Here is a 25,657-nt window from a genome sequence, read left to right on the forward strand (position 1 = left end):
ACTCCACCACCTTCTAAAGCAGAGAGTTCCAAAGTCGCATAGCCCTCAGAAAAAATTTCTCCTCATCTCGGTCCTAAAAGGGCAACCCCGAATTTTAAAACAGTGCCCCCAGTTCTGGATTCACTCAGAAGAGGAAACATCCTTTCCACATCTACTTGTCAATACTATTCAGGATCTTATATACTTCAATCAAGTCACCCCTCACTCTTCTAAACTCCAGTGGAAACAAGCCTAGACCATCCAACCTTTCCTCATAAAACAATCCGCTCATTCCAGGTATCAATCTAATAATCCTCCTCTGAATCAAGTAATCCTCCTCTGAACCACCTCCAACGTGTTTACATCCTTCCTTAAATAAGGAGACCAAAACTGCACACAATGTTTGAGATGCGGTCTCACCAATGCCCTATACAACTGAAGCATAACATCCTTACTTTTAAGTTCAATTCCTCTCGTAATAAATTATAGCATTCCATTAGCCTTCTCAATTCTTGCTGTACCTGCATACTAACTTATCGTGACTCATGCAATAGAACACATGGATCCCTCTGTACCTCGGAATTCTGCAGCTGTTCTTCATTTAAGTAATATTCTGTATTTTTATTCTTCCTGCCAAAGTGAACAACTTCACATTTTCCCACATTATACTCCATCTGCTAGATTTTTGCCCACTCAACCTATTCATATCCATCCTATGTCCCCTTCACAACATATTTTGCTACCTATCTTGGTGTCATCTGCAAATTTAGCTACCATACCTTCTTTCCTGCATCTAAGTCATTGATATACAATGTAAAAAGTTGAGGCCCCTGCACAGACCTCTGTAGGATTCCACTTGTCACGTTCTGCCAAACAGAAAAAGACCCATTTATGCATATTCTGTTTTCTGCAGCCAGCCAATCTTCTATCCATGCTAATATATTACCCCCTACACCATAAGCTTTTATTTTCCACAATAACCTTTGACGTGGCACCTTATCAAGTTACATTGATCACATTTGGATTACTTCTGTCCTTCATGTTTAATTTTACTTTTCTTAGATTTTATAATTCTTGTCTCAAAAAGTGACCTTCACGTGCCATTCTCCCACTTTCACACTTTGTCCCATAGGTATGAAGGGCTTTACTCTGCAACACAGAGTGCCACAGTTCATAAGTGGAAGAATGGCTCCTCATAATTTGCCATTTCAAGATGGCTCCTGGGCTGGCAGTACCGTCAGGAGCTCCTCTACTATGCAATTTGGCTATCCATTACCATCCTTTGCCCTTACTTCCCCAATCACCTCTCTTCTGCTTTTTAAGCTTCCCTAGCACTAATAGTGAGTGTGTTTAGGCATAACCACAAGTTCAAGTTGCAAATTTAAATTTACTGAGCCCACTGCCCACCCCTCACTATGCCTGATCTTTGTTTTCATCAGTGATCATTGGATCTTTTCTCAAATTTGACTTTCACATTTCAGGATTTCCCTAGATCTCAAGGCTACACTGCTCCACTGGACGACTTAACTGATGTGACTGATGTTGTATTCAGATGTTTAAATTTGAAGCTAATCTTTCCTAGCCTACAGCTCATCCCACAGTGATATTGTGCCTGCTGAGCATATGATTATCCTGCTGACTTATCAGCTTTACATTGCTACAGTGTGTAGAAATTTACTCTTGGGCCAAAGCCTATTTACTCGCCGCTTCTGAATTTTAGTGACCTCCAATTGCATCATCATTTATCTGACCCACAAACTGCTCTAGGGAAATACCTACAGAAATGTGTCATCTGATAATCTACCCTTCAACTAACTTCTGGATTTATTTGTCCTCCATACCTATCTCTGACCTGGACATCAGTTCTTTGATACTCAAAACTGATTCCACCCTACCTCCATGAACTTTATTCCACCATGATGCCTCTGACTTTAACTTTGGATTTTTCCTCCTATAGTTTTCACTCTACTTTCTATTTATAACCATGACATATCTATTCTATTCTTATAAAAGCTAAATATTGCAGATTCTGGAAATTTGAAATAAAAAACAGCAAATACTTGGGGCAGAATTTTACGGCCCCATTTTGGCGGGGACGGGGCCGTAAAATGTGGCGGGCTGTTATAAATTCCATTTAACGACAGCGTGAAAGTAAAATCCCGCTGTCGGAAAATTCTGCCCTTGCAATATTCAGCAGGTCAGGCAGCATCTGTGGAAAGAGGAACAAAGTGAGCATTTCAAGTCAATAATTTTTCATCAGAACTATCTTTTGGACTAGCTACATAACCTATGTAACTTCAGTTTCGTGTCCAGTTGCATATGGGTTCTGGCTGCTGCTCCAGATCTGAGCCCATCACTTCTATTTCCCTTCACCACCACCGCAGCCAGCCCATTTTTTTTTCCTTCATCCCCCCTGGGTTTCTCTTTCCTATTATGCCTCCTTTCATTTCTCTTCTCTAAGACACTCTGCTCTCACATATCCCTACCCAGCCCTTCAGCGCTATTTAACCTTGCTACTCTTCTGCCGCTAGCCAAGACTTGACTCCCTCTTAGGTAAGCCTGCAGCTTCCTTCAGTGCCTCTCTTAGCATCCTCTGAAGGGCCTATCAATATATTCATGCTACCTCCTTACAAGTAGCAAACATAACTATCCCATCCTACTCTCTGTCAGGAAGATAAAACAATTTTCATAATGTTATTGGAATTTATTGTAGAGTAATATTGGGGTATGTGTCTATATAAATGTGTGCGCGCGCGACTTAACTGAATCACACCAAAGCCTTCAGACCAGCTGCCTGTATCAGAAGATAAATTAGGTTTGAAATGTTAAGTAGGTAAACATGGGAGATGTTTTAGAATGTAAGGTGTAAAGGGAACATTTGCATTTTTAAATAAACCAGACCAATTTGAATTCAAAAGAGGAAGTGGAATGTTATACCTAGCCAGGAGAAGTTAAAAAACAGTGGGCAGAATTTTCCATTTGTCGGTCGGGCGGAGGCGGTCGATTGCCGCTGGAGAAACGGGCTGCACCGCCATTTTCCGTGAGCGGGCCAATTAAGGCCCGCCCAGTGGGTAAGCGACTCCCGTGGAGAACGGGAAAATAGTCGCCGGGGCGGGGGGCTGGCCTCAGACTGCTGGTTCCAATGGGGAACCGGCAGCCTGTATAAAAAGCGGCCAGGAAGCCTGCTTGGGACAGTGCACTATGGCCACTCATGGAGAGAGTGAGGCAGGACTGATCGGACAGGAGCAGGAGGAGGGGGGGGCAGGCTGTGGGAGAGGCCAGCAAGGGGCCACTGTGCCCCCCCCGATTTTCAGATGTATACCTTGCTGTCCAAGAGGTGTCTATCCATGCTGTATCCGGAGGATGGGAGGAGGGAGGCCCCCCATGTCACCAGCCAGGCGTGGGAGGAGTGGGTGATGCTGTCAATGCCCATGATGATGTGCGGTGCACTGGCACCCAGTGCAGAAAAAGATTCAATGATTTGCTGCACTCTGGACTGGTGAGTACCACGTCGGTCTTGGCCATTTGACCCAGAAGGCAGCCTTAGCCTTTGAGCCCCCCCACGTCTTGCTGTCATTACTGCATAGGGCATTTGGCAGACGCTGGGTGGGCAAATGGTTACTGACCATGCTTACATCAGCCTTAGTGGTTGAGGTAAAGAAGGGTTCTCCCTGCAGCATATGTTGGTGTTTGTGGCATTTGAGTAGTCTGAGGGAAACCTGTAGGGGAGGCCGCTAGACATAATCAGAACTCCAATACATGTCATATTGATGGTAATGAGGCGGTGCAAGGGGTGCCTCAAGGTCTTCTGGCCAAGTGGCATCAGCATTGCACCTAGTTGCGCCTCCTTGCCATGGGCACTAAGACCCGTGTGCTATTCAAAGTGATAGATACCGAATGTGTCCAAGGTGGCCGCTGGGGGAGGAGGTTGGGACCAGCCATACTATCTTCTGAGGACTAATCACCAGTAGTGTGGACAGGAGCTGCTGGAGGCCTCAGATGGGCCACTGTGGTTGGAGTGTGGCATGCAGAGTATATGAGCGAACAGCCCCAATAAATCCTCTTCTCTGTTTTGCAGGCAAAAAGTCACCACAATGCCTGGGAGCACCGGAGGACTGGAGGTGGGCGCGCTCTCCTCCAGCGCCTCACAACTGTTGAAGAACAGGCCGTGAAGCTGGGCAGGAGGCAGGAGGCCAGGGCGGTGAGGCTGGAGTCCAGCGGCCAGGTATTTGAGGGCCATAGTCCCATCCACTCTGTCTGCCCACCATCAAACCATTGATGGTTGCTGCAATCGTTAATGCTGAAACAATGCTCATTCAAAGACTGAGACATTCTGACGTGTGGGTCATAAAGAAGGGACCCTCGTCCCCTTGAGGATTCGTATCTCCACCACCTTCCAAAGTCACCTTATCCCATTTGTGACCACTATCACCATGGGCTAACATGCAATTGGATCACTGCTGCACAGCCAAAGAGTTACTGCATCTTAGGGGGTTTGGGACCTCCAGCACCCCTTTCAGCCAGTGCACCCCACATTACTTTGTCCAAAAGGTCCTCAGCACCTCAGCTGTGAACCTCATGGCACTCAACTTAAATAAATACCACCACATTACTCATCCCTGCGCCAAGGGGAAATGTTGCCTTCTGCCCACCCGGTCTACGCCCCTCCTAACGGAATGAAGGCCAATAATGTGACCTTTTAATCTCCTGTGATCCACGGCAAATGTCACAACTATTTGTGATGTTTCCTCAGCTCCGCAACTATCCAGGCCAGAATGCATCCAGGTCAGGTACCACTGCACTCTCCCCACTCCTATGGTACATAACATGCCATGTGGCATTCCTGAGGCCACCTGACCAGCCTGTCTGCATGTGTGTTTAATGGTTGGGGCTCCTCTTGACTCTTTCCCACCTCACCAATGATCGTCTCCTTAGGGTCTTGAAGGGTGAGCGACTTATATGGCTGGGGGGGAAAGGGATGAAAGGTTGAACTGAATGTACGCTAACTGATACAGTGTCCTTGTTGTTAATTTTAGCATCACCACTAAAGCAAGCCGCACCTCGGCACTGCAGTCCCCCCTCCACATCTGAAGGCCAACATGTGATACTTGCGGCACATCATTTCAGCCAGGCACCAGTGCAGACCTCGGTGGAGACTTTACCGTCGGCTAGTGTCCCGGGTCACAGTGGAGAGGGCACATCACAATTGCTGGAGGAGATGGTAGGGGCAGAGAGTGCTGATGGCGCCAGCAGCCGGAGGGATGCAAGGGACGAGGCACATGCTGAGTCCGGCACTGACGACGTGCCTCTGCAATTGGCCCCAATGCAGCAGCTGCAGGACAGGTGGCAGGAAGTGAGTTTGCATCTGGCATGGTTGCTTGAGGGAATGCTTCAGTTGGTCTCTGCGACGGAGGAGTCCAGGCAGAGTGAAGGTTTGACCCTCAGGGAAGAGCTTTAGGCTTCCTCCAATGAGAGATTGGCAACTCTCAGAGAGGGGCTTCAATTGAATGGAACACTTTATGATTGGGATATGCTCTGACCTGCAAGCCCTCACAGTGGTACTGGCCACGGGTGGTCATTCCCAATATGGGAGATGTTGTGGGCACCAAGCCTCGGCACTCAGTACCCATGCATCTGCGGTGAGCAGGGAAATCGAAAGGAACCTCACGTCAGCACAGCAGCTGCCTGTCATCGCTGCAAGCTCCTCTCAGGGCGCTCCAGATGAGGGCAGCAGCTCCTCCACCCCTCTGCCAGTCAACATTTCTTCCGTTGAGGCTGTGACAACTGGGGAGGTGCCAGTTCAGGAACTGGCCACTCCCTCCCAGGCGGAGCCATCACAGGCTCCACAGGCCAGAGAACGCCCGCCAAGGTCATCAAGGCCAATAGGACAGCAGAGTCAGGTGTCTCTCAAGCCACTCTGAGTGATGGGGCGGCACCTAGACGTAGCACCTGAGAATGTAAGCATAAGGCACCTTAGGCACTCCACGGGTATGTCACTGGTGATTTTGTGTTGCCCTTAGAATAGGGACCCAAATTTTTCTTATTGCAATGGAGTGTTGTTTGCTTTTCTTTTGGACAGAATAAAGTCCACCTTTGTTACCATGGCTGAGGGTCTTTTGTTTGTGGTGAATTTTATTTTTTACATATTTATCATGAGTGTTTGAGTGGACATTGTTGTTTCTGTACTAAGCCGTTAGTTGCAGCTGAACAGGTGGAAGATGTGGCACCTAAGTGCCATGTGTGGAAGTGCCAGGCAATGCTGTTCCTGCTGATCCGTCTGTGTGGAGATAGCTGAAGGTTCTTTGAATTAAATTGTCCCAGGTGTCCCTGCCTCCTTGGTGTAATTGCGGGTCATTGTTCTGCCCCTCATCATCACCCTGAGTTTCCTCATCCTCTGAGGCACTGCTGGATTCATCATGTGCAGCCACATCCAGGGCATCAAGGTCTTCATCATCAACTGCATCCTCCCTTTCCAGCGCAAGACTGTGCAGGGCGCAGCAGACTACCACTATGAGAGAGACACGATCTGGGGGGTACTGGAGTGCACCCCCTGAGCAGTCCACGCAACGGAAGCGCATCTTGAGAAGATCGATTGCTCTCTCCACCACAGTCCTAGTGGTGCCCTGGCTCCTATTGTACCACTGCTCAGCTTCTGTTCTTGGATGGCGTCATGAGCCACCTTCGCAGGGGATAGGCCTTGTCACTCACCAGCCAACCATCCAGCCAAGCTGGAGTACTGAAAAGCCCCGGCACCTGGGAGTGTCCGAGGATGTAGGCGTCACGGGTGCTGCCTAGGAACCTTGCACAGACTTGTAAAATCTGCATCCTGTGATCACACACTATCTGCACGTTCATGGAGTGGAAGCCCTTCCTGTTGACAAAGACAGCGGGCTCACCTGCTGGCACATTGGTGGCCACGTGTGCAATCTATAGCACCCTGGATGCAGGGGAAGCCAGCAATGGCTGCGAAGCCTCTGGTTCACTGTGCCTGCCTTGCCTGGTCACAGCGGAAGTGGATGAAGGTGGATACCCGTCTGAACAGAGCGTCTGTAACCTGCTTGACACAAGTGTGGACAGCTGATTGGGAAACACCGCAAAGATCACCCAACAAGCCCTGGATGGAGCCAAAGGCATAGAAGTGGAGGGCAAATGTGAGCTTCAGAGCCGCTGGCATGGGGTGTCCACCCACACAGTTAGGGGAGATCTCAGGGCCAATCATCTGACAGGTATAGATGACTGTCTCCCTTGAGAGTCGGAGCCTCCTTCGGCACTGCACCTCAGTCATACTGAGGTAGCTGCTTCGCCGCCTGTACACCCTGGCAGCAGGATAGTTGGGTCTTCTGCAGCCCCTTGCACAACCTCTTGACCCTGCGCCCCTTGTGCCTGTGCCTGGCCTCCCAAAGCTGGCTCCCCTGGAGGCTGATTGTCCAGTTCTGGCCGCCTCCTTATTCTATCCCTCCCTTCCTCCTCAGGGGAGCTGCCTCCAGTGGAGAGGTCAGAACCCATACCCCCAGGCTAAATGGAGGCCTCTGGAAAGCTGCAGGCCCGAGAAAAATTACTGTCTGCAGACTGGTTTCAAAGTACACAAGAGGCTCTTGGAAATTGATGAGAACTGCTAACAATCTCACAGGCAACTTTTAAACACTTTCAGCAATTAAAACTTTGTGTAAAGCATGAACAACCCCTCTGAGTCCACATATCCCGACATTGCATGAGGTTTCTTAAAAAATCTCCTACCCGCCTGCCCATTGGGCCCATGCTCCAACCCGAAGTTCGCACGGGCCTTTCAAAATCCAGGACAATAGGCAAGTTAAGGGCCTTAATGAGGCCTTCAATTAACGGCAGGCACCCGGCTGCTGAGCGTGCCTGCCGACCGAAATATTGCGATGCCGCACGCTGATGTCGGCACGCTCACACGACATTTTAAGTGCTGACGTGTGGGCTCCACCACCCACATGTCAGCCGGAAAATTCTGGCCAGTGTGTTTATTTTTCCCAATGATTACTGGTAAAATTAGTACTATGATAGATTTTATTATTAGAGAGGTAAAGTCCAAAGACAGTGAAACAATGGGAATTTGCATTCAGAAGGGAAAATATGTATAAAGAAAAGAAGGCTGTGTGTAAGGGCAGGAATTCTAAGATCGAACACAAGTGTGAAAAGCCTCAAGCTGCTGTCTACAAGGAATTGAAGCTGAGAAAAACTCAGTTTGAATTTGACTGTTCAGGGTATTGTGTGTTACTCTGCCTGGGTCTTTTAAAATCTGTGTCACTGTTGCCATAATGGAGGTGTAACTGGGGTTTAGAGTAATTAGGGGATTTAGAAGTTATCAGCAGTAATTTGTAGATCTGTGTATGTGCTTAAAATAATTTCTTCTATTAATAAAGGTTTAATTTAGTTTTGTAAGAAACTTATAAGACTTAGTGGCCTTCTTTTTACTGAATTCAAAGCCAGCACCTGGAAATAAGTATAAATTGCAAATAGTTGTGGCAGCTGCTTCAAGTTTCTTTCTGGGATTTGGGCAGCTTGGCATTTACCATCTGCCTGCCGTAACAGAAATTGGGGGCTCTTTGCAGGATATATTTGAGGTTCCTTGATTGTTTTGGAGTTGGTGAATCTTAAGGTTATGAATATGAGAAGCACTTTGAATTCAGGAATTGGTGAGAGTTTTTTTTATTGAAGTGGTGACACTGCAATATGGCTCTGGCAGTTAGTAAGACTTGTCAAGTCAAGACAAGTTATAGCTTTGCCTGGTTTACAAAAGGTAATTAAAGTTAAGTTAATGGAATTGGCGGATAAGTTACAATTGGGATCACCTGCAGCAGCAAAGAAAGCAGACATAATTGAAGGTATAGCACAGCATTTAAAGTTGGAAGTGCTACCTGACACTAGTGAGTCACAGCTGGAGATAGTGTGACTTCAGTGAGAAATAAATAAGCTTGAACTTGAAAAAACAGAGGAAATGAAAAAATTGGAAGAGGCAGCAGAAAAAGGAAGAGCAGGAAAAGAGAAAGGACAAGAAAGGGAAAAGGACATTTCAAAGAGAGCAAGCGGAAAGGCAGGAGAAAGAAAGAAAACTGGAATTCCAGACAAGAGAGAAGGATAAGGAAAGAGAGGCAAGGAAAAGAGAGCATGAATGAGAAAGGGAATACCAGTTTAAAAGGCTGGAAGTTAAAAAGAGATCTCAAATTCTGAAGAAAGTTTTGATGATGAAAATATCTTTAACTTAAAACCCAGTGGGGAGATGTTTAGATTTGTACTCTTCCAAAGTTGGAGGAAAGGGATGTTGAAGCATTCTTTATTTCATTTGAGAGAATAGCTAAACAGATGAAATGGCCACATTATTGTTACAACCTGGGTTGGTGGCTGGAGCACATGAGGTTTATGCCTCACTGTCAGAAGAAACGTCAGTAAATTATGTGGTAAAAAAGAGTGCTTATGAGTTAGTTCCTGAGGCATACAGGCAGAAATTTAGGAATATCAGAAAACAGCCTAGGCAAACTTATGTTGAGTTTGAGGGAGTAAAACAAAGTAATTTTGACCAGTGGATATGGGCATTAAAGATGGAGATGACATATGCAGCTCTTAGGGAGATAATACTTTTGGAAGAATTTAAAGATTCTCTTCCTTCAGTAGTGAGAACTCATGTGGAGGAACATATGGTTCAAACGGGAAGACAAGCAACAGAGATAGCTTATGATTATGAGTTATTTCACAGATCTAAACCTTTTTCTCATCACCCTTTTAAATCAGAGAAGGATAGAAAGCGGGAAGGTGAAAGTAAGGTGGGTAGTCAGGGAAGAGGAGTGGATGGAAATTCCCAGGGAGTTTTTTCTCAAAATAAAAAGGAAGTTGCGGAAGGTAGAAGTGACACTCAAAAATCGAGGTGTCTTCATTGTAATAAAGTTGGATACGCGAAGTCAGTGTGTTGGAAACTGCAGGGAAAATCTGTTGGAATTTTGGGGTGTAGAAAAGTACTGGAAGTAAAAGTACCGTGGTTCTGAGGTTCAGGTACAGGAAAAACCGGTGGTTTATTTACAGTTAAAACAGGACGAATCGGTGATAGGTAAAGAAGTGGGAACGTGTTCACAATTTATCCAAGAGAATTCTGAGGAGCAGGTTGCAGAAATGTTTTAAGATTCGTGTGTGAAGCGAAAGTTTTTGCATGTGTACAGGGTGGAGTAGGTAAGTATGTTAAAATTTTAAGACACATAGAGGCTAGTCAATCCTTAATGTTGAGGGATAGTGATATTTGTTATTCAGAGGAAGTATTGCAGGGACAGGTGACAACAGGAGATGCCAAACCTATTTCATTGTGGAAGGTAAATTTGAAGAGTAAGTGGAAAACAGGTGCGGCGATTGTTGGAGTAGTGGAAAAATTGACCATTGCAGAGGCTTAATTTATTTTGGGAAATGATATAGCTAGATCACAGATGCATTTGATGCATATGGTAGTTCAGAAGCCTGTAGAAGTGTTTTCAACAGAAGAAGTGTCGCAGAGAGAGCATTCTAGATTGTTTCCAAATTGTGTGATAACAAGATCACAGACTCATAGGTTGAAACAAGAAGAACTGGAAGTTCAATGGCAGTGAAATGGTGTGGAAGTCAATTAGCTGGGCACTGTGTTTGATAAGGTTGTTCAGGAAGAAATACTGGAAGACAATGCCACTAAGGTGTTAACTCAAGGCAGTTGTTAGATTTACAGAAAAAAGATTCACAAATAAAACAGTTATATCAGACAGCTTACTCAGAAACAGAGACAAAATGTATCCCAGAATGTTAATGGTAATGTTCTAATGTGAAAATGGAGGCCTTATCATGCTTCAGCAAATGAAAGCTGGAGGGAGGTGCATCAGATTAGAATACCATTTGGATATAGAAATGAGATTCTGAGGATAGCTCATGAAATTCCAATGAGGGGACATTTACGAATTACAAAAGCACGGGCGAAAATACAAAAACATTTTTATTGGCCTGGATTGCATAGTGTTGTAGTCAAATTCTGTAAAACATAACACACATGTCAGGTGATAAGGAAATCACAAGCAGTGATTCAGCCTTTAATTCCCATTTCAGCATTTGAAGAACCTTTTAATAGGGTCATAATTGGTTGTGAGGGACCCTTCCCTAAGACTCAAAGGGGAAATCAGTACTTATTGACAATAATGGATGTGTCTACCAGGTTTCCTGAAACAATACCTTTGAGAAATATTACAACAAAGAAAATTGTGGAAGAGTTGACTAAATTATTATTTTTTTAAACAGGATATGGTTTATCTAAAGAAATACAAGCAGATCAGGGTTCAAATTTCATGTCACAGCGGTTTAAGGGAGTAATGAAGAGTTTGGGAATAAAACAGTTGAAGTCAACAGCTTACCATCCTGAGTCACAAGGGGCTTTGGAAAGTTGGCATCAAACTTTAAAAACCATGGCCGGAATTTTCCGACCCCATCCCGGGAAGGACTGGAAGATCCCGGAGGTGGGCGGGTGTGGAAAATCCCGCCCTATGATAAGGGCGTACAGTCAGGATTATCCACAGGATTGAGATGGGGGAATTCAATTCTTGTTATTTGCTATGAGTGGTGCTCCTAATGCACCAAATGCTTTTAGTCCTTTTGAACTAGTTTATGGTCATGAGGTGAGGGGACCACTGAAATTGACTCATCAGAAATTGGTAAATCAAAATTCAGAAACTACTCTCAAGATCTAACTTCTATATCCAAATGGTATAACAAACGGATGTACTTCCCTCCAGCTTTCATCTGCTGAAACATAATACGGCCACCACTTTCTCATTAACACATTGACCTTAAGGTAATAACATCTGGAATACATTCTGCCTCTGTTACCGAGTAAGCTGTTTGATGTACTGTCTTATTTGTGAATCCTTTTTCTGTAACTCTATGAACTTCCTTGAGCTAAATACCTCACCTGCATTCTTTCTTGTGAATCTTATAAAAAAAAACAGATCATTCCCTCCAGGACGCCCTGGTCCACTCCTCATCACCCCCTACACCTCAACCCCCTCCCACGGCACCTTCCCATGCAACCTGCTCCTTTACTGCCCTTCTCCTCACCATCCAAGGGCCCAAACACTCCTTTGAAGTGAAGCAGCATTTCACTTGCACTTCCCTCAATTTAGTCTACTGCATTCGCTGCTTCCAATGCGGTTTCCCCTACATTGGAGACACCAAACGCAGACTGGGTGACCGCTTTGCGGAACAGTTTCGGTCTGTCCGCAAGCTTTACCCAGACCTCCCTGTCGCTTGCCATTTCAACACTCCACCCTGCTCTCATGCCCACATGTCCGTCCTTGGCCTGCTGCAATGTTCTAGTGAAGCTCAATGCAAACTGGAGGAACAGCACCTCATCTTCCGACTAGGCACTTTACAGCCTTCCGGACTGAATGTTGAGTTCAACAATTTTAGATCATGAACTCTCTCCTCCATCCCCACCCCCTTTCTGATTCTCCCCCCCACTTTTTTTCCAATAATTTATATAGATTTTTCTTTTCCCACCTATTTCCATTATTTTTAAATGTACTTCCATCCATTGTTTTATCTCTACCTTTTAGCCTATTTCGATCCCTTCCCCCCACCCCACCCCCACTAGGGCTATCTGTACCTTGCTAGTCCTGCTTTCTACCAATGTCAGCTAGTAGCACATTCCTTAGATAATATCACCACCTTCAACACCTCTTTGTCCTTTTGTCTATCTCCAGCTATCAATGGTCCTTTATCCAGCTCTACTTGTCCCAGCCCCCCTTAAACCAGGCTGTTTTCTCGTATTCCTAAATTTCTGCCTGTATGCCTCAGGAGCCATAGAACCATAGAAAAGTTACAGCACAGGAGGCTATTTGGTCCATCTCGTCCATGCCAGCCCGAGGACACCCAGGTGCCCTTTCCAATCCCACCTTCCTGCACCCGGCCCATAGCCCTGCAGCTTATAGCACTTAAGGTGCAGATCCAGGTACTTTTATAAAAGAGTTTAGAGCTTCTGCCTCCACCACCAACTTGGGCAGCGAATTCCAGACACCCACTACTCTCTGCATAAAAAAGTTCTTCCTCATGTCCCCCCTACACCTTCTACCACTTATCTAGATTCTATGTCCCCTGGTTCTAGAATTCCCCACCAAGGGAAACAATTTTATCCTGTCCACTCTATCCATTCCCCTCATAATGTTGTACACCTCAATCAAGTCACATCTCAGCCTTCTTTGTTCTAAGGAAAATAACCCCAACCTATCCAATCTCTCCTCGTAGCTACTTTTTTCTAACCCTGGCAACATTCTAATAAACCCCTTCTGCACTCTCTCCAGAGCTTTTTCGTCTTTCCTGTAATGTGGTGACCAGAACTGCACACAATATTCCAGTTATGGACTCACAAGTGTTTGTTTTATACAATTCCAACATTATATCCTTACTTTTATATTCTATACCTCTGCCAATGAAGGACAGCATTCCATATGCCTTCTTTACAATCTTGTCTACTTGAACTGCTGCCTTCATGGACCTGTGTACTTGTACGCCAAGATCTCTCACTTCATCTTCCCCTCTTAGAATATTCCAATTTATTGTATAATCCCTGTAACTGACCTCCCTAAATGTATGACCTCACACTTCCCTATGTTAAAATCCACCTGCCACTTTACCGCCCACTTCACCAACTCATCCATATGGTTTTGGAGATTATGGCTATCCTCTACACTATCCATTACTTGACTAACCTTTGTGTCATCTGCAAATTTCCCAATCGTGCCACCCATGTTCACGTCCAAATCTTTGATATATAACACAAACAGTAAGGGTCCCAACACCGAGCCCTGTGGAGCACCACTTGAGACAACTTTCCATTTGCAAGGGCATCCATCGACCATTACCCTTTGTTTCCTGTTGCAAAGCCAACCTTTTATCCAGTTTGCCACATTACCCTGAATCCCATGGGCTTTTACTTTCCTGACCAATCTGCCATGTGGGACCTTCTCAAATGCCTTGCTAAAATCCATGTACACAACATCCACTGCACTAACTTCATCAACCCATCTTGTCACTTCCTCAAAGAATTCAATCTAATTTGTGAGGCAAGGCCTTCCTTTAACAAATCCATGCTGACCATCCCTGACTAGCCCATGCCTTTTCACACGACAGTTAATCCTATCTCTCAGAATTGATTCTATTAATTTGCTCACCACCGATGTAAGACTAACTGGCCTATAATTGTCTGGCATTTCCTTTGATCCCTTTTTAAACAATGGAACTATGTTTGCATTTCTCCAGTACCTACCCGTATCTAGTGAAGATTGGAAAATCATCCTCAGACCATCTGCTATCTCCGTCCCGACTTCCTTTAGCAGCCTCGGAAACAATCCATCTGGCCCTGGTGACTTATCAACATAAGGATTTCAACCCTTTGAGTACTTCCTCTCTCTTTATGACTATCCTGTCCAATATCTCACAGTATTCCTCCTGGACTACTATATCTACATCCTCCCTTTCCTTTGTAAACGTGGAGACAAAATATTCATTCAAAACCCTTCCCACAGCCTCTGCATCTACACACAAGTTTCCATCTTCATCTCTGATAGGTCCCACTTTTTCCTTAACTAACCTTTTAGCATTAATGTATTGGTAAAACATCTTTGGTTTATCTTTAACTTTACTTGGTATTCTTTTTTCACGCCCTCTCTTTGGTTTCCTTTTTTCCTTTATTACTTCGTCCCTGCACTTCCTATATTCATCTAGGCTATCTGCAGGGCTTAGTTCTTTGTGCTTATTGTACGCTTTCTTTTTCTGTTTGATCTTCCACTGTATTCCTCTAGACAACCAGGGGGGTCTCGATTTGGCAGTACCACTCTTATTTTTGTAGGGAACATGTCTACTTTGTACAATTAGGATTTCATTTTTTAGTGCTTCCCACTGGTTTTCCACTGTTTTATCCTCTAGCAGTGCTGTTCAGTCCACCTCAGCCAAGTCCCTTCTCATTTCTGCAAAATTTGCCTTCCCCAGTTCAAGACTTTTACTTCTACCTTATCTCTGTCCTTTTCCATGGTAATGCTAAATCCAACTGAATTGTGATCACTGTCCCCGATATGGTCACCAACTGTCACTTCACCCACTTGCCCTTCTTTTTTCCCCAAGACCAGGTCTAGAATTGCATTTCCTCTCGTTGGGTTTGTCACTAATTGGTTGAAAAAACTTTCCTGGACACACTGCATGAATTTTTCTCCCTCAGTGCCCCTTATATTGTTTGAATCCCAGTCGATATTAGGATAGTTGAAGTCTCCTATTATTGCCCTCTTGCTCTTACAAGGAGAAATTTGCCTACATGTTTGTTTTTCTATCTCCCTTTCACTATTTGGGGGTCTGTAGTATGCTCCCAGTAGTGTGACTGCTCCTTTTTTATTTCTAAGCTCAATCCATAAAGCCTTGTTTGTTGACCCATTTAGTATATCATCCCTTCTCACAACTAGAATTGATTCTTTAACCATTAGTGCTGACCCTCTTCTTTTTTATCTCCTACTCTATTGTGTCTGAAGACTCTATAACCAGGGATATTAAGTCACCAGTTTTGTCCCTCCTTTGGCCAGGTCTCTGCTATAGCATTGACATCCTGCTGCCACGTGTCTACCTGTACCCTTAACTCATCTACCTTGTTTGTAATATTCCTTGCATTGAAGTATAAACAGTTTAACCGTCAATTTCCCTTGCTGACACTTTGTGAACTTTGCTTCTCCTGTAATTCCATGTCTATCACAACGTCCCTAGCTAATGTTCTACCTCCATTTTTCTGATCTGAATCTGACCGATCTGATCCTACTCCTGGGATCCTATCCACCTGCCACACTAGTTTAAATACTCCCCAACAAAACTAGCAAAAGCCCCCGCAAGGACACTGGTCCCAGCTCTGGCTGGGTGCAGCCTGTCTGGTTTGTACAGGTCCCATCTTCCCCAGAACCAGTCCCAGTGCCTCAAGAATCTGAATCCCTCCCGGCTACACCATCTCTCCAGCCACGTGTTCATTTGATCTATCCTCTTATTCCTGCTCTCGCTAGCACGTGGAACTGAGAGTAATCCTGAGATTACTATATTTGAGGTCCTGCATTTTAATTTATCTCCTAACTTCCTGTACTGAGCTTGCAGGTCCTCATCCCTTAGTTTACCTATGTCGTTGGTACCAATGTGTACCACGACCACTGGTTGCTTACCTTCCCTCCCCAGAATTTCCAGCAGCCGCTCCGTGACATCCTGGACCTTGGCACCAGGGAGGCAACATACCATCCTTGATTCACGTTTGCGGCCACAGAAGCATCTGTCTGTTCCCCCATCACTATAGCTCTGCCACTTGTTTTCCTCCCGCCCCTCTGAGCAGCAGAGCCACCCACGGTGTCATGAACTTGGCTGTTGCTGCTTTCTCCTGAGAGGCCATCCCTCCCAACAGAATCCAAATCTGTTAGAGAGGAGGATGACCACAGGGGACTCCTGCACGACCTTCCTGAGTCTTTTACTATTCCTGATGGGCAGCCATTCCCTTTCTGCCTGTGTAATCTTCACCTGCAATGTGAGCACCTCGCTAAACATGCTATCCACGACTTGCTCAGCATCACAGATGCTCCACAATGAGTCCACCCACAGCTCCAGCTCCGAAATCCGGTTAGCTGGAAGCTGCATTTGGACACACCTTCCGCACACATGGTCACCATGGGTGCTTCATTTCCCACATCCTGCAGGAGGAGCATATCACAGGTCTGAGTTCTCCTGCCATGACATCCCTCGATTAAGCTAGTTACGCCCTTAAAAAATACACTAGCTCGGGGCCTTATTTATGTTAGCTAGGAACCTCGTTTCTTGACTAATTATACTTGTACAGTACTACTCTTTTTTTTTTAGCTCTTACCTCAGTATTAAGCAATGAATTACTTTAATAGATTTGAAAAAAAACTCACCCAGATTTACTCGCTAATCAGCTGCTTTTTTAAAAATCCACTTTCAGAAGAGTGTCCCTCGCAGGTTTGGTGCACTCCTGAAGGTACTGCCTCTCTCTCTCTTTTATTGGTTTGAGGAGGGAGGGAGGGATGGAAACACTACAGCAATGTAATATTTGGGGCTATTCCGTTCTTTGACAGTGGGTCCTCCTTGATCCCCTTCTGAATTGCGGTGATATGTCCCAGAATACTTCTCAGTCACTTCTCACTACCGCCCTATGTTGGATGCTCTTCCTCCTGTTGAGTGCAAGGGCCCTTCTCCTCGATCCCCTTCTGAGTTGCGGTAACTGCGCTGACTTCTCCCAGAATACTTCTCAGTCACTTCTCACTACCGCCCTCTGTTGTATCCAATTCATATGCACTCAAAATAGTCTTTTTACCACATCATAGTCCACTGACATATCATTCTGACAGTGAAGCATAAACCTCATGTGTTCTACTCACCAACCTAGATTGTAGCAACAATGTCCAGTTTTTCTGTGGCCATTTCATCTTTTTAGCTATCTTCTCAAATGAAATAAAGAACACCTCCACATCTCTTGCCTCAAGCTTCGGAAGAGCTTGCACAAATTTAAACATTGCCCCGCTAGGTTTTAGGTTGAAGGTTTTCTCATCATCAGAACTTTCCTCAGCATCTGATGTCCCTTTTTTAAAATCCAGCTTTTTTTAAGCAGGTACTCTGTCTCTTTCCTCCATTCTCCTTCCTTTTCTAACTTCACCATCTCAAATTCTTTCTCGTCTTTTTTTTTCTCCTGCCTTTTTTGCCAGTTCCCTCTGGAACGCCCTTTCTCTTTCCTTCTTTTTTTCTGCTGTCTCTAGTTCCAGTTATTTTTCATTTCCAGTTCTTTTTCCTTTTTGTTTGCCTCCAATTCAAGTTTTTTTTCAGTTCCTTGGCTTGTTCAAATTCAAGCCTCTTCATTTCTAACTGAAGTCTCATTACCTCCAGCTGTGACTCTCTAGTGGCTGGTATCACTTCCAACTTCAAATGCTGTGCTAGTACTCCAACTATGTCTGTTTTCTTTGCCACTACAGGTAACCTCAACTGCAACTTATCCACCAACTCTGTTAATTTACCCTTACATACTTTTTGTAACCTAATTAGATTTATATTATCTACTTCCAAAAAAGGTTTAGGCATGATTACAGCCATATTTTGTAGTCGCACCACTTTAAAAATTTATTACACCAACACCTGAGTTCAAAGTGCTTCTTGTACTCGTAACCTTAATATTCACCAACTCTAAACCAATCAAGGAATTTCAAATATATCCCACAAGGAGCCCCCAATTTATGTGCCAGGGGATCAAGTCCATGAGGAAAACCTGATCACGTGGTCACAACTGTTTTGCAATTTGTATTGTATTTCGAGACGTGTGCCCTGAATTCAGAAGTAATAAGACTACCATTACTTCAAAGCTTTTTAGAAAATGAAGTTAAACGTTTATTAACAAAGGAAAAGATTTCAAGCACATACTACTAAAATAACTACTATATTAACTCCTAAAACACCCAATTAATCTGGCTCCCAGTTACACCTCCGTTAAGGCAACAGTAAAAACAAATAGGGCCGTAACTTCCGACTCGCATCGGAAAGTGATGGCCCACAGAAATTAGAAGAAATAAATGCACACTCACCTGGTGTTGAAAATTGTGTGGCCACTTCTGTTCGCTGGAGCCACTTGCAACAAAAGGATCCTCGCAAGCCCCAGAGAAGTCTAGATCCGGCATATTCAAGGAGGCCTCGCCCCCTTTTTTACAGCACTTGCTGCCATAAAGCAGGTAAGTTTACAGGGTCAGGGAAATTGACAGGCCAGGGAAAGGTAAGTGTCTAAGGTAAGTAGATAAGATTTGGGTGTTGGGGGTGTCCTGAGATTGGGGGTGGGTTGGGGGGGGGTGAGGAGGAGGTCATGTCCCATATTCAGGGAGGGGCGGGTGTCCCGAACCTCAGGGTGGGGGGCCCAGACCTCAGGTCCAGAGGTCAGGGTCCGAGGTGGAGTGTGTTGTAGGTGGGGTTGTCAGAGGCTTGGGGGGGGGGGGGGGGGGGGGGGGGGGGGGGGTGCAGGATGGGTGAGTCCTATGGGGTCGGTCTGGGTCTTTATAATCGTTACCCAGAAGTTAGAAGAGGTTTTAATTCTTCTAGGTAACTATTGGTATAACCCTGGCAGAACCATTGAAGTTTGCAATTTAAATCGCATTTTTGGAAGGTTCCTAGTGCAGCGCAATTGTCCAGAGGAAGTTAGCACTTCTGGGCAATTGCCATGCAAATCCTTGCCTGGGAACTTGCCAGAGGGGTTCCCCAGCGCACCTTTGGGGTACCCCCCCAAATCCGGCACTGGGGAGCGCAGAGCTTACAGACCACAGATTTAAACAGACCCAGGCAAAGTAACACAATACTCTGGATAGGAGAATTCAAAGTGAGTTTTCTCAGCTTCGGTTCCTGTAAACAGCAACTTGATGCACAGAGGCTGGAGGCTTTTTACACTTGTTAGATCTCAGAGTGCCTTCTCCTCTGACACATAGCCTCATCTCCTTTATATATGTTTCGCCCTTTTTAATAAAAATTTCATTGTTCCAATATGTCTTTGGAACTTTACCTTTCTCATAATATAAATCTTTGCATAGTGTTCACATAATCAGTAACCTTTAGAAAAAATAAACACACTGTTTGGCTTAGCTTCTTCTAGCTAGTTGTAACATCCTACCATCTCTTTGAAATTCAAACTTCCCTAATTTATCTGAAAATGCACATTTTCCTTACACCTCACATTCTAAAACTTTAGCCATGTTTACGTATTTAGCATTTCAAATCAAGCTTCTTGTTGATGACTCAAAGCATCCTGACCAGCTGTTTCCAATTCAATTAAATCCCCCCCCCCCACAAACACACACACACAAACTAATTCAAACCCCACTATTAACCTACCTTTACAATAAAACACAATAATATTATGAGAATTGTTATATTTTCATGACAGCCCACTGGGAGCTAATCTTGCCAATCAACTTCCCATCCCACTCACTCCTCCCAGTTCTTAGCTTGTGGACACTGCCAGTGGATCCGTTATCACTGTCGCTCTCGCACCGTCCTCCACTATGACCATTTGTGAAAAAGATCTTGCTACCCAGCAGCTTATTGTGGATGACTGCATCAACATCACAGCCTTAATGGAAACCTGGTTAACAGGTGATGATAACTTCATTAAAGGGGAAGGTTTCACGACTTGCTATACCTTCCTCCACTTTTCCCATCTAAATTGCTATGGTGGTGGTATGGTCCTTATCACCAAATCAAACCTTGGTCTTGTCCCCCTACTGCTCTGGCACCTTCTCCTCCTTTGAGCACCTCAGCTGGTTCTCACCAATTATCTCTCCTTTAAACCCACTCATCTAACACACCCAAGTTTCTGACTGACATATCCTCATTGCTTCTGTCCCAGCCTCTGCACTGAGTGATTCCTCATCATGTGATTTCAACCTCAATCTCAACTCATCATGCTCTATCCCCCAACTTACAGCCCTTCTATCCTCGCTTTATCTCTGTCCTTATAAACTTCACAACATATTCACAGTCACCCCCTCATCTTACCGTCTCATACAGCTTCTCCAGTAATCTCACTGTGTATGAGGTAAGTCAGTTTCCGATTCTCTGATCGCTGTCTTGTATCCCTCTCCACTCGCAGTCCCCTTCCCCCTACCAATCCCACATCCTTGTGTCCACCCTTGGAAAAAGCTCTCCCCAGGTCCCACAAGGGCATTTTCAACTGTCTAGCCTTAGACCCTCCATGACATTTCTGTCACTACTGATATGCTCAATCACACCTTTATTTCTATTTCTGATGTGTTTGTCCCCAAAGAGATTACTCTTTCACACTGGTGCCCATTCCTTGGTAAGGTCCTCATCCCCTTAAGTCCAAGGGATGTAGACTTCAGCATTTACAGTAGACAACTAGTTTAGCTATTATTTCATGAGCTGGCTGGAACATAAAGCACTATTTGGTCCTGCTTTCTCCTGCCAAGACAATTCTAGAATCATCCTGAATGCAAAGATAACCCGGCTTCTCTTCTCCATTACAAACCATTTTCTTAAACTTCTCTCTCCTACTTCCTCCAATTTCACTTTCAACGAGTGCAAGTTGTTCCTGGACTTTGTTGCTAAAATTCAAACATTCATTCAGCTGCCTCTGTGGCTTCTCTCCCTCCCCCAGCCAACCAAGCAAAACTTTCCCTGAGGTACCTCCATGTCCTAGCACTGAACACATCTTTTTCTAGTTCCTCTCCATCTCCCTCATCCCCTCATGAAATCCACATCCTCCTCCCCCATCTCTCTTCCCACCAAACTAATGACCACCCAGCTGATTATGTTAATGGTTCCATCTTCTCAGGTATTGCCCCATCCCTTTCAAATCAATTGCACCATCCCTTTCTTCAAAACCTCTCAAATTACCACCACCTCAGAAAACACACCCTTGACCCCACATCCTTGCGAACTATCTCCAACCTCCCTTTCCTCTCGAAAGCCCTTGAATGTGTTGTCCCTCCCCAAATTTCCACCTTCCTTTTTTGAAACTCAATGCTTGAACCCCTCCAAATCAGGCTTCCATTTCTGCCACTATACTGAAATAGCCCTTATCAAAGTCAAGGTTGATGCCCAATATGACAGTGACTATGGTAAACTATCCTTTCTCATCTTAATCGACCTGTCTGCAGTCTCTGACACGGTTGACCAGATCATCTTCCTCCAATACTTCTCCTCTCCCCCACTGTCCAACAGGGTGGGACTGTCCTTGCCTGTTTCCAGTGGACACCAGAGAATCACCTGCAAATGCTTCTCTTCTCGCTTCATTATTACCTGTGAAGACCCCCAAGGATCTATCCTTAGTCCCCTTCTATTTCTCAGCCACCTGCTGTCTCTTAGCGACATCATCGCAAGCACAATGTCATGTTCCATATGTAAACAAAACACAGATCTACGTCACCATCAACTCTCTTGAAGTCCCTCCACTGTCTTTGACCTTTCACACTGCTTGTTCAACATCTGGTCCTAGATGAGCATTAATTTTCCCTAACTAAATGTTAGGAAGGCTGAAGGCTTGTCTTCGGGCTCTGCCACAAACTCCATTCTTTAGCTACTGACTTCATCCCTCTCCAACCAGCTGTCTGAGGTTGAACCAGGTTGTTCGCAACCATGGCATACCATTTGACCTGGAGCTGAACTTTTGACCACATATTCACTCCATCACTTAGACTGCCTACATCCACCTATGTAACAATGCCTGTGTCCACCCTTTCCTCAGGTCATCTGCTCCTGAAGCCCTAATCTACTGCTTTGTTACCTCTAAGCTTGACTGTTTTAATGCTCTCTTGGCCAGTCTCTCATCTTTCGCTCTGTATAAGCGTAACGTCATTCAAAATTCTGATGCTCATATCCTAACTCACACCAAGTTCCATTCTGCATTAGCTTCTAGTCAGTAGTGCCTTGATTTTAAAATTCTCATCCTTGTTTTCAAATCCCTCCATAGCCTCCCTCAGCCCTACATCTATCTGAGATCTCTGTGTTCCTCTAATTCTGGTCTCTTACACACCCCAATTTTAATTACTCCACTATTAGTGATCATGCCTTCAGATGTCTGGGCCCCAGATTTTGGAATTCCTTTCCCAAGCCTCTCAACATTTCTCTGCTCTTTTAAGATGCTTGTTAATACCTATGTGTTTTACGACCTTAACACTGCTACATTAATTCAACTTGTTGCTGTTTTAAGTTTATGGCTTTCAGTGGCTTAGGACAGAGACATCAGCTTTCTTAAATTAATTAATATTTGCGTAGGGTGGAAGTGCCAAGTCTGGCTAGACAAGCATTAGGGACATCAGACTTCCGGGTGATAGAAGCATGGAGTAAGGCTACTCCACTGGGGGTGATGGAGGAGAGGTAGATAAAGAAGTCAGCAATCTTGGACACATGGGAAGCAGTCATCCTGGTGGTGGAACAGATGTGAGGAAGGAACATAGCAACATCGTCACATCCAGCTACACAATGAGTTTCCATATTGCAGGCTTAGCCTGAAATGGCAGTGAGAGATGGTTGACGGAGCTACAGACAGAGGCATGGAGGAGTTGACAGAAACCAAAGCATCAAACTAAAGTTTTCCCTACGTTCAGCTGGAGGAAATTTTGAATTATTCAATGCTAACAGTAAGCATTTACTCAGTGCAGAGGCAGAAAATGGACAGAAGGGTTTAGACAGAAGATAAACAAGCAAGATTTTAAAGAATCAGTGGGGAAGGTGCTAAAGGAGTGCAGTGATCAAAAAAGCGAATTTTAGGAATCACCATCAGAAAGCCATGTATTAGATAATAACGGAAAAAAGGGTAAAATCAAGTTGTCAACTAGACTACAACTTTCTTTCCCCAAGCACCATTGCTTTCTCCCTACTGTGCCAGGAGTACCACCAGCCTCATCTTCCTTGCCAATGCAAACAAATTGCTGCAGGGATGGAACCTGGCTTTCTAGACAATTTTGCTGCTCTCCACCTCTCTCCCTGCTATTTCCTGAAACCGTTGAAAGAAAAGTCGCTGAGGCCAAAAAAATTTTTGCAATCCTCTTTGGGCTCTTCTCTCCCTTTTAAATCCTCAGCTGGCTCTTCTGGTCCTGCAGTAGCAGTGCTGTTATAGCATTGTTGGAATTTTGCATAAAAATGGTATAACTCAGTTTCAATTTCAACTTTGGTTCAGTCATAGCATTCTCAATTTTGAGTCACAAGACAATGGGTTCAAGCTCCACTCCAAAAATGTGAGCACATAATCCAGGCCTGGAGTGCTTTAGTTTGGCTCACGTGTAGCTTTCTCTATCTGAGCCACAAGACCACAGGTGCAAGCTCCACTCCAGAAACTTGAACACATCTTCCAAGTATGCAGTGCTAAGGGATAGCTGCACTATCAGGGTACTGATTTTTCAATAACACCTAAAACTGAGGCTGCTGCATACTGGGTGAGTGGGCATAGAGAGGGCATGGGAGGCATGAGTAAAACCTTTTAAACATATCTTTCAAAAGGTTCCCGAATCCAGACTATGGTTCACAACCCCTCTGAGGGGCCGAAAACCACAAGTCCTCAAGAAGCTGACCAGACTCCACGAAAATTATAGGGTGGTCTGAGATGTCTAACCACACAATGGAACCGAACAGGTCAGAAATGCAGGGAGTTTACTCGCTCCTCGAACTGCTTGCGCCAGGATTGAGGTTGGGAATTTCGAATTAGGTTCAGTCTACCATTTTTATGGGCCTCAGGAATCAGTTCAACTCTGCAAAAATCTGGCCCAAGGTGTTCAGGAAAAATGAGGAAAGGAAGAATGGAGGAGGGCTTGCTCTAATGAGTAAGAAGAATATTAAGTGCTGGAGAGAGATAATGTCCTGGAGGGGTGAAGCACTGAATGTATTTGTATCATATGGTTTAGGTTAGCCATGGATAAAGACAAGGCGCACCCCCTAAGGTAAAAATATTAGAGGGGGACCAATTTCAGTGGGGTGAGAAAAGATCCAACCCTTGTAAGTTGGAATCAAAGATTGGCAGGCAAAATTGTAATGGAACAATGGGCTACCTTTAAAGAGGAGATGATTCAGGTACAGTCAAGGTACATTTCCACAAGGGGGATAGATAGGGCAAACAAAGCCAGAGGTCCCTGGGTGACAAGAGATATCAAGAGCAAGGTGAAACAGAAAAAGAGGAGCATATGTCATATCAGGTTGATAATATAGATGAGAACCAGATTGAATATAAAAATTTTAGAGGCGAAGTGAAATGGGTAATCAGAGAGGCAAAAAGAGTATGGAGATTGGCAGCTAACATATGAGAGAATCCAAAAGTTTTCCATAAGCATTTAATTGTAAAAGGCAAGTAAGGAGGGGTGGGGCTGATTAGGGATCAAAAATGGGGATCTACATCTAGAGACAGAGGGCATAGTTGAAGTACTAAAAGGAAACTTTGTATTTGTCTTTATCAAGGAAGATGATGCTGAAAAAAGATCACAGTGAAAGAGGAGGTCATTGAGATACTGGATGGGCTAAAAATTAATGAAGAAGAGATGTTGAAGACGTAACAGAGAGGATAGAGGAGGGTAAAGCAGTTAGTATGAAGTACATGGACTTCCAAAAGGCACTTGACAAAGTGCCACATAATAAACTTGCCAGAAGAGTTGAAGCCCTTGGAATAAAAGGGAAAGTAGCAACATGGATATGGAGTTGGCTGAGTGACAGGGACAGACAGCAGTGGTGAATGATTGCATTTTGGACTGGGGAAAGGTTTTCAGTGGGGTTCCCCAGAATCAGTTACTAGGACCACTACTTTTCCTGACTTAGACTTAGGTACACAGGGCACAGTTTCAAAATTTGCAGATGACAAACTTGGAAGTATTGGAACTATGAGGAGAAAAGTGATGGACTTCAAAAGGATATAGATAGCCTGGTGGAACAGGCAGACAAATGGCAGATGAAATTTAATGCAAGGAAGTGTGAAGCGGTACATTTTGGTCAGAAGAATGAGAAGCGATCATATATGATAAAGTATACAATTCTAAAGTATGTGCAGGAGCAGATGGACCTGGGGGTATATGTACACAAATCATTGAAGGTAACATATTAGGTTAAGAAAGCAGTTAATAAGGCACACAGGATTCTGAGCTTTATAAATAGAGGCATACAGGAT

The 25,657-nt window shown here is 44.6% G+C and overlaps 1 protein-coding gene across 4 annotated transcripts in view; it reads right to left on the minus strand.

The window, feature by feature from the left end:
* Positions 1–25,657, minus strand: part of disc1 (DISC1 scaffold protein) — a 192,315-nt gene that overhangs the window by 159,208 nt on the left and 7,450 nt on the right. The window lies entirely within an intron of this gene.

The sequence above is a fragment of the Carcharodon carcharias genome, chromosome 5 (genome assembly GCF_017639515.1).
Source record: "Carcharodon carcharias isolate sCarCar2 chromosome 5, sCarCar2.pri, whole genome shotgun sequence".
Lineage (NCBI taxonomy): Eukaryota > Metazoa > Chordata > Chondrichthyes > Lamniformes > Lamnidae > Carcharodon > Carcharodon carcharias.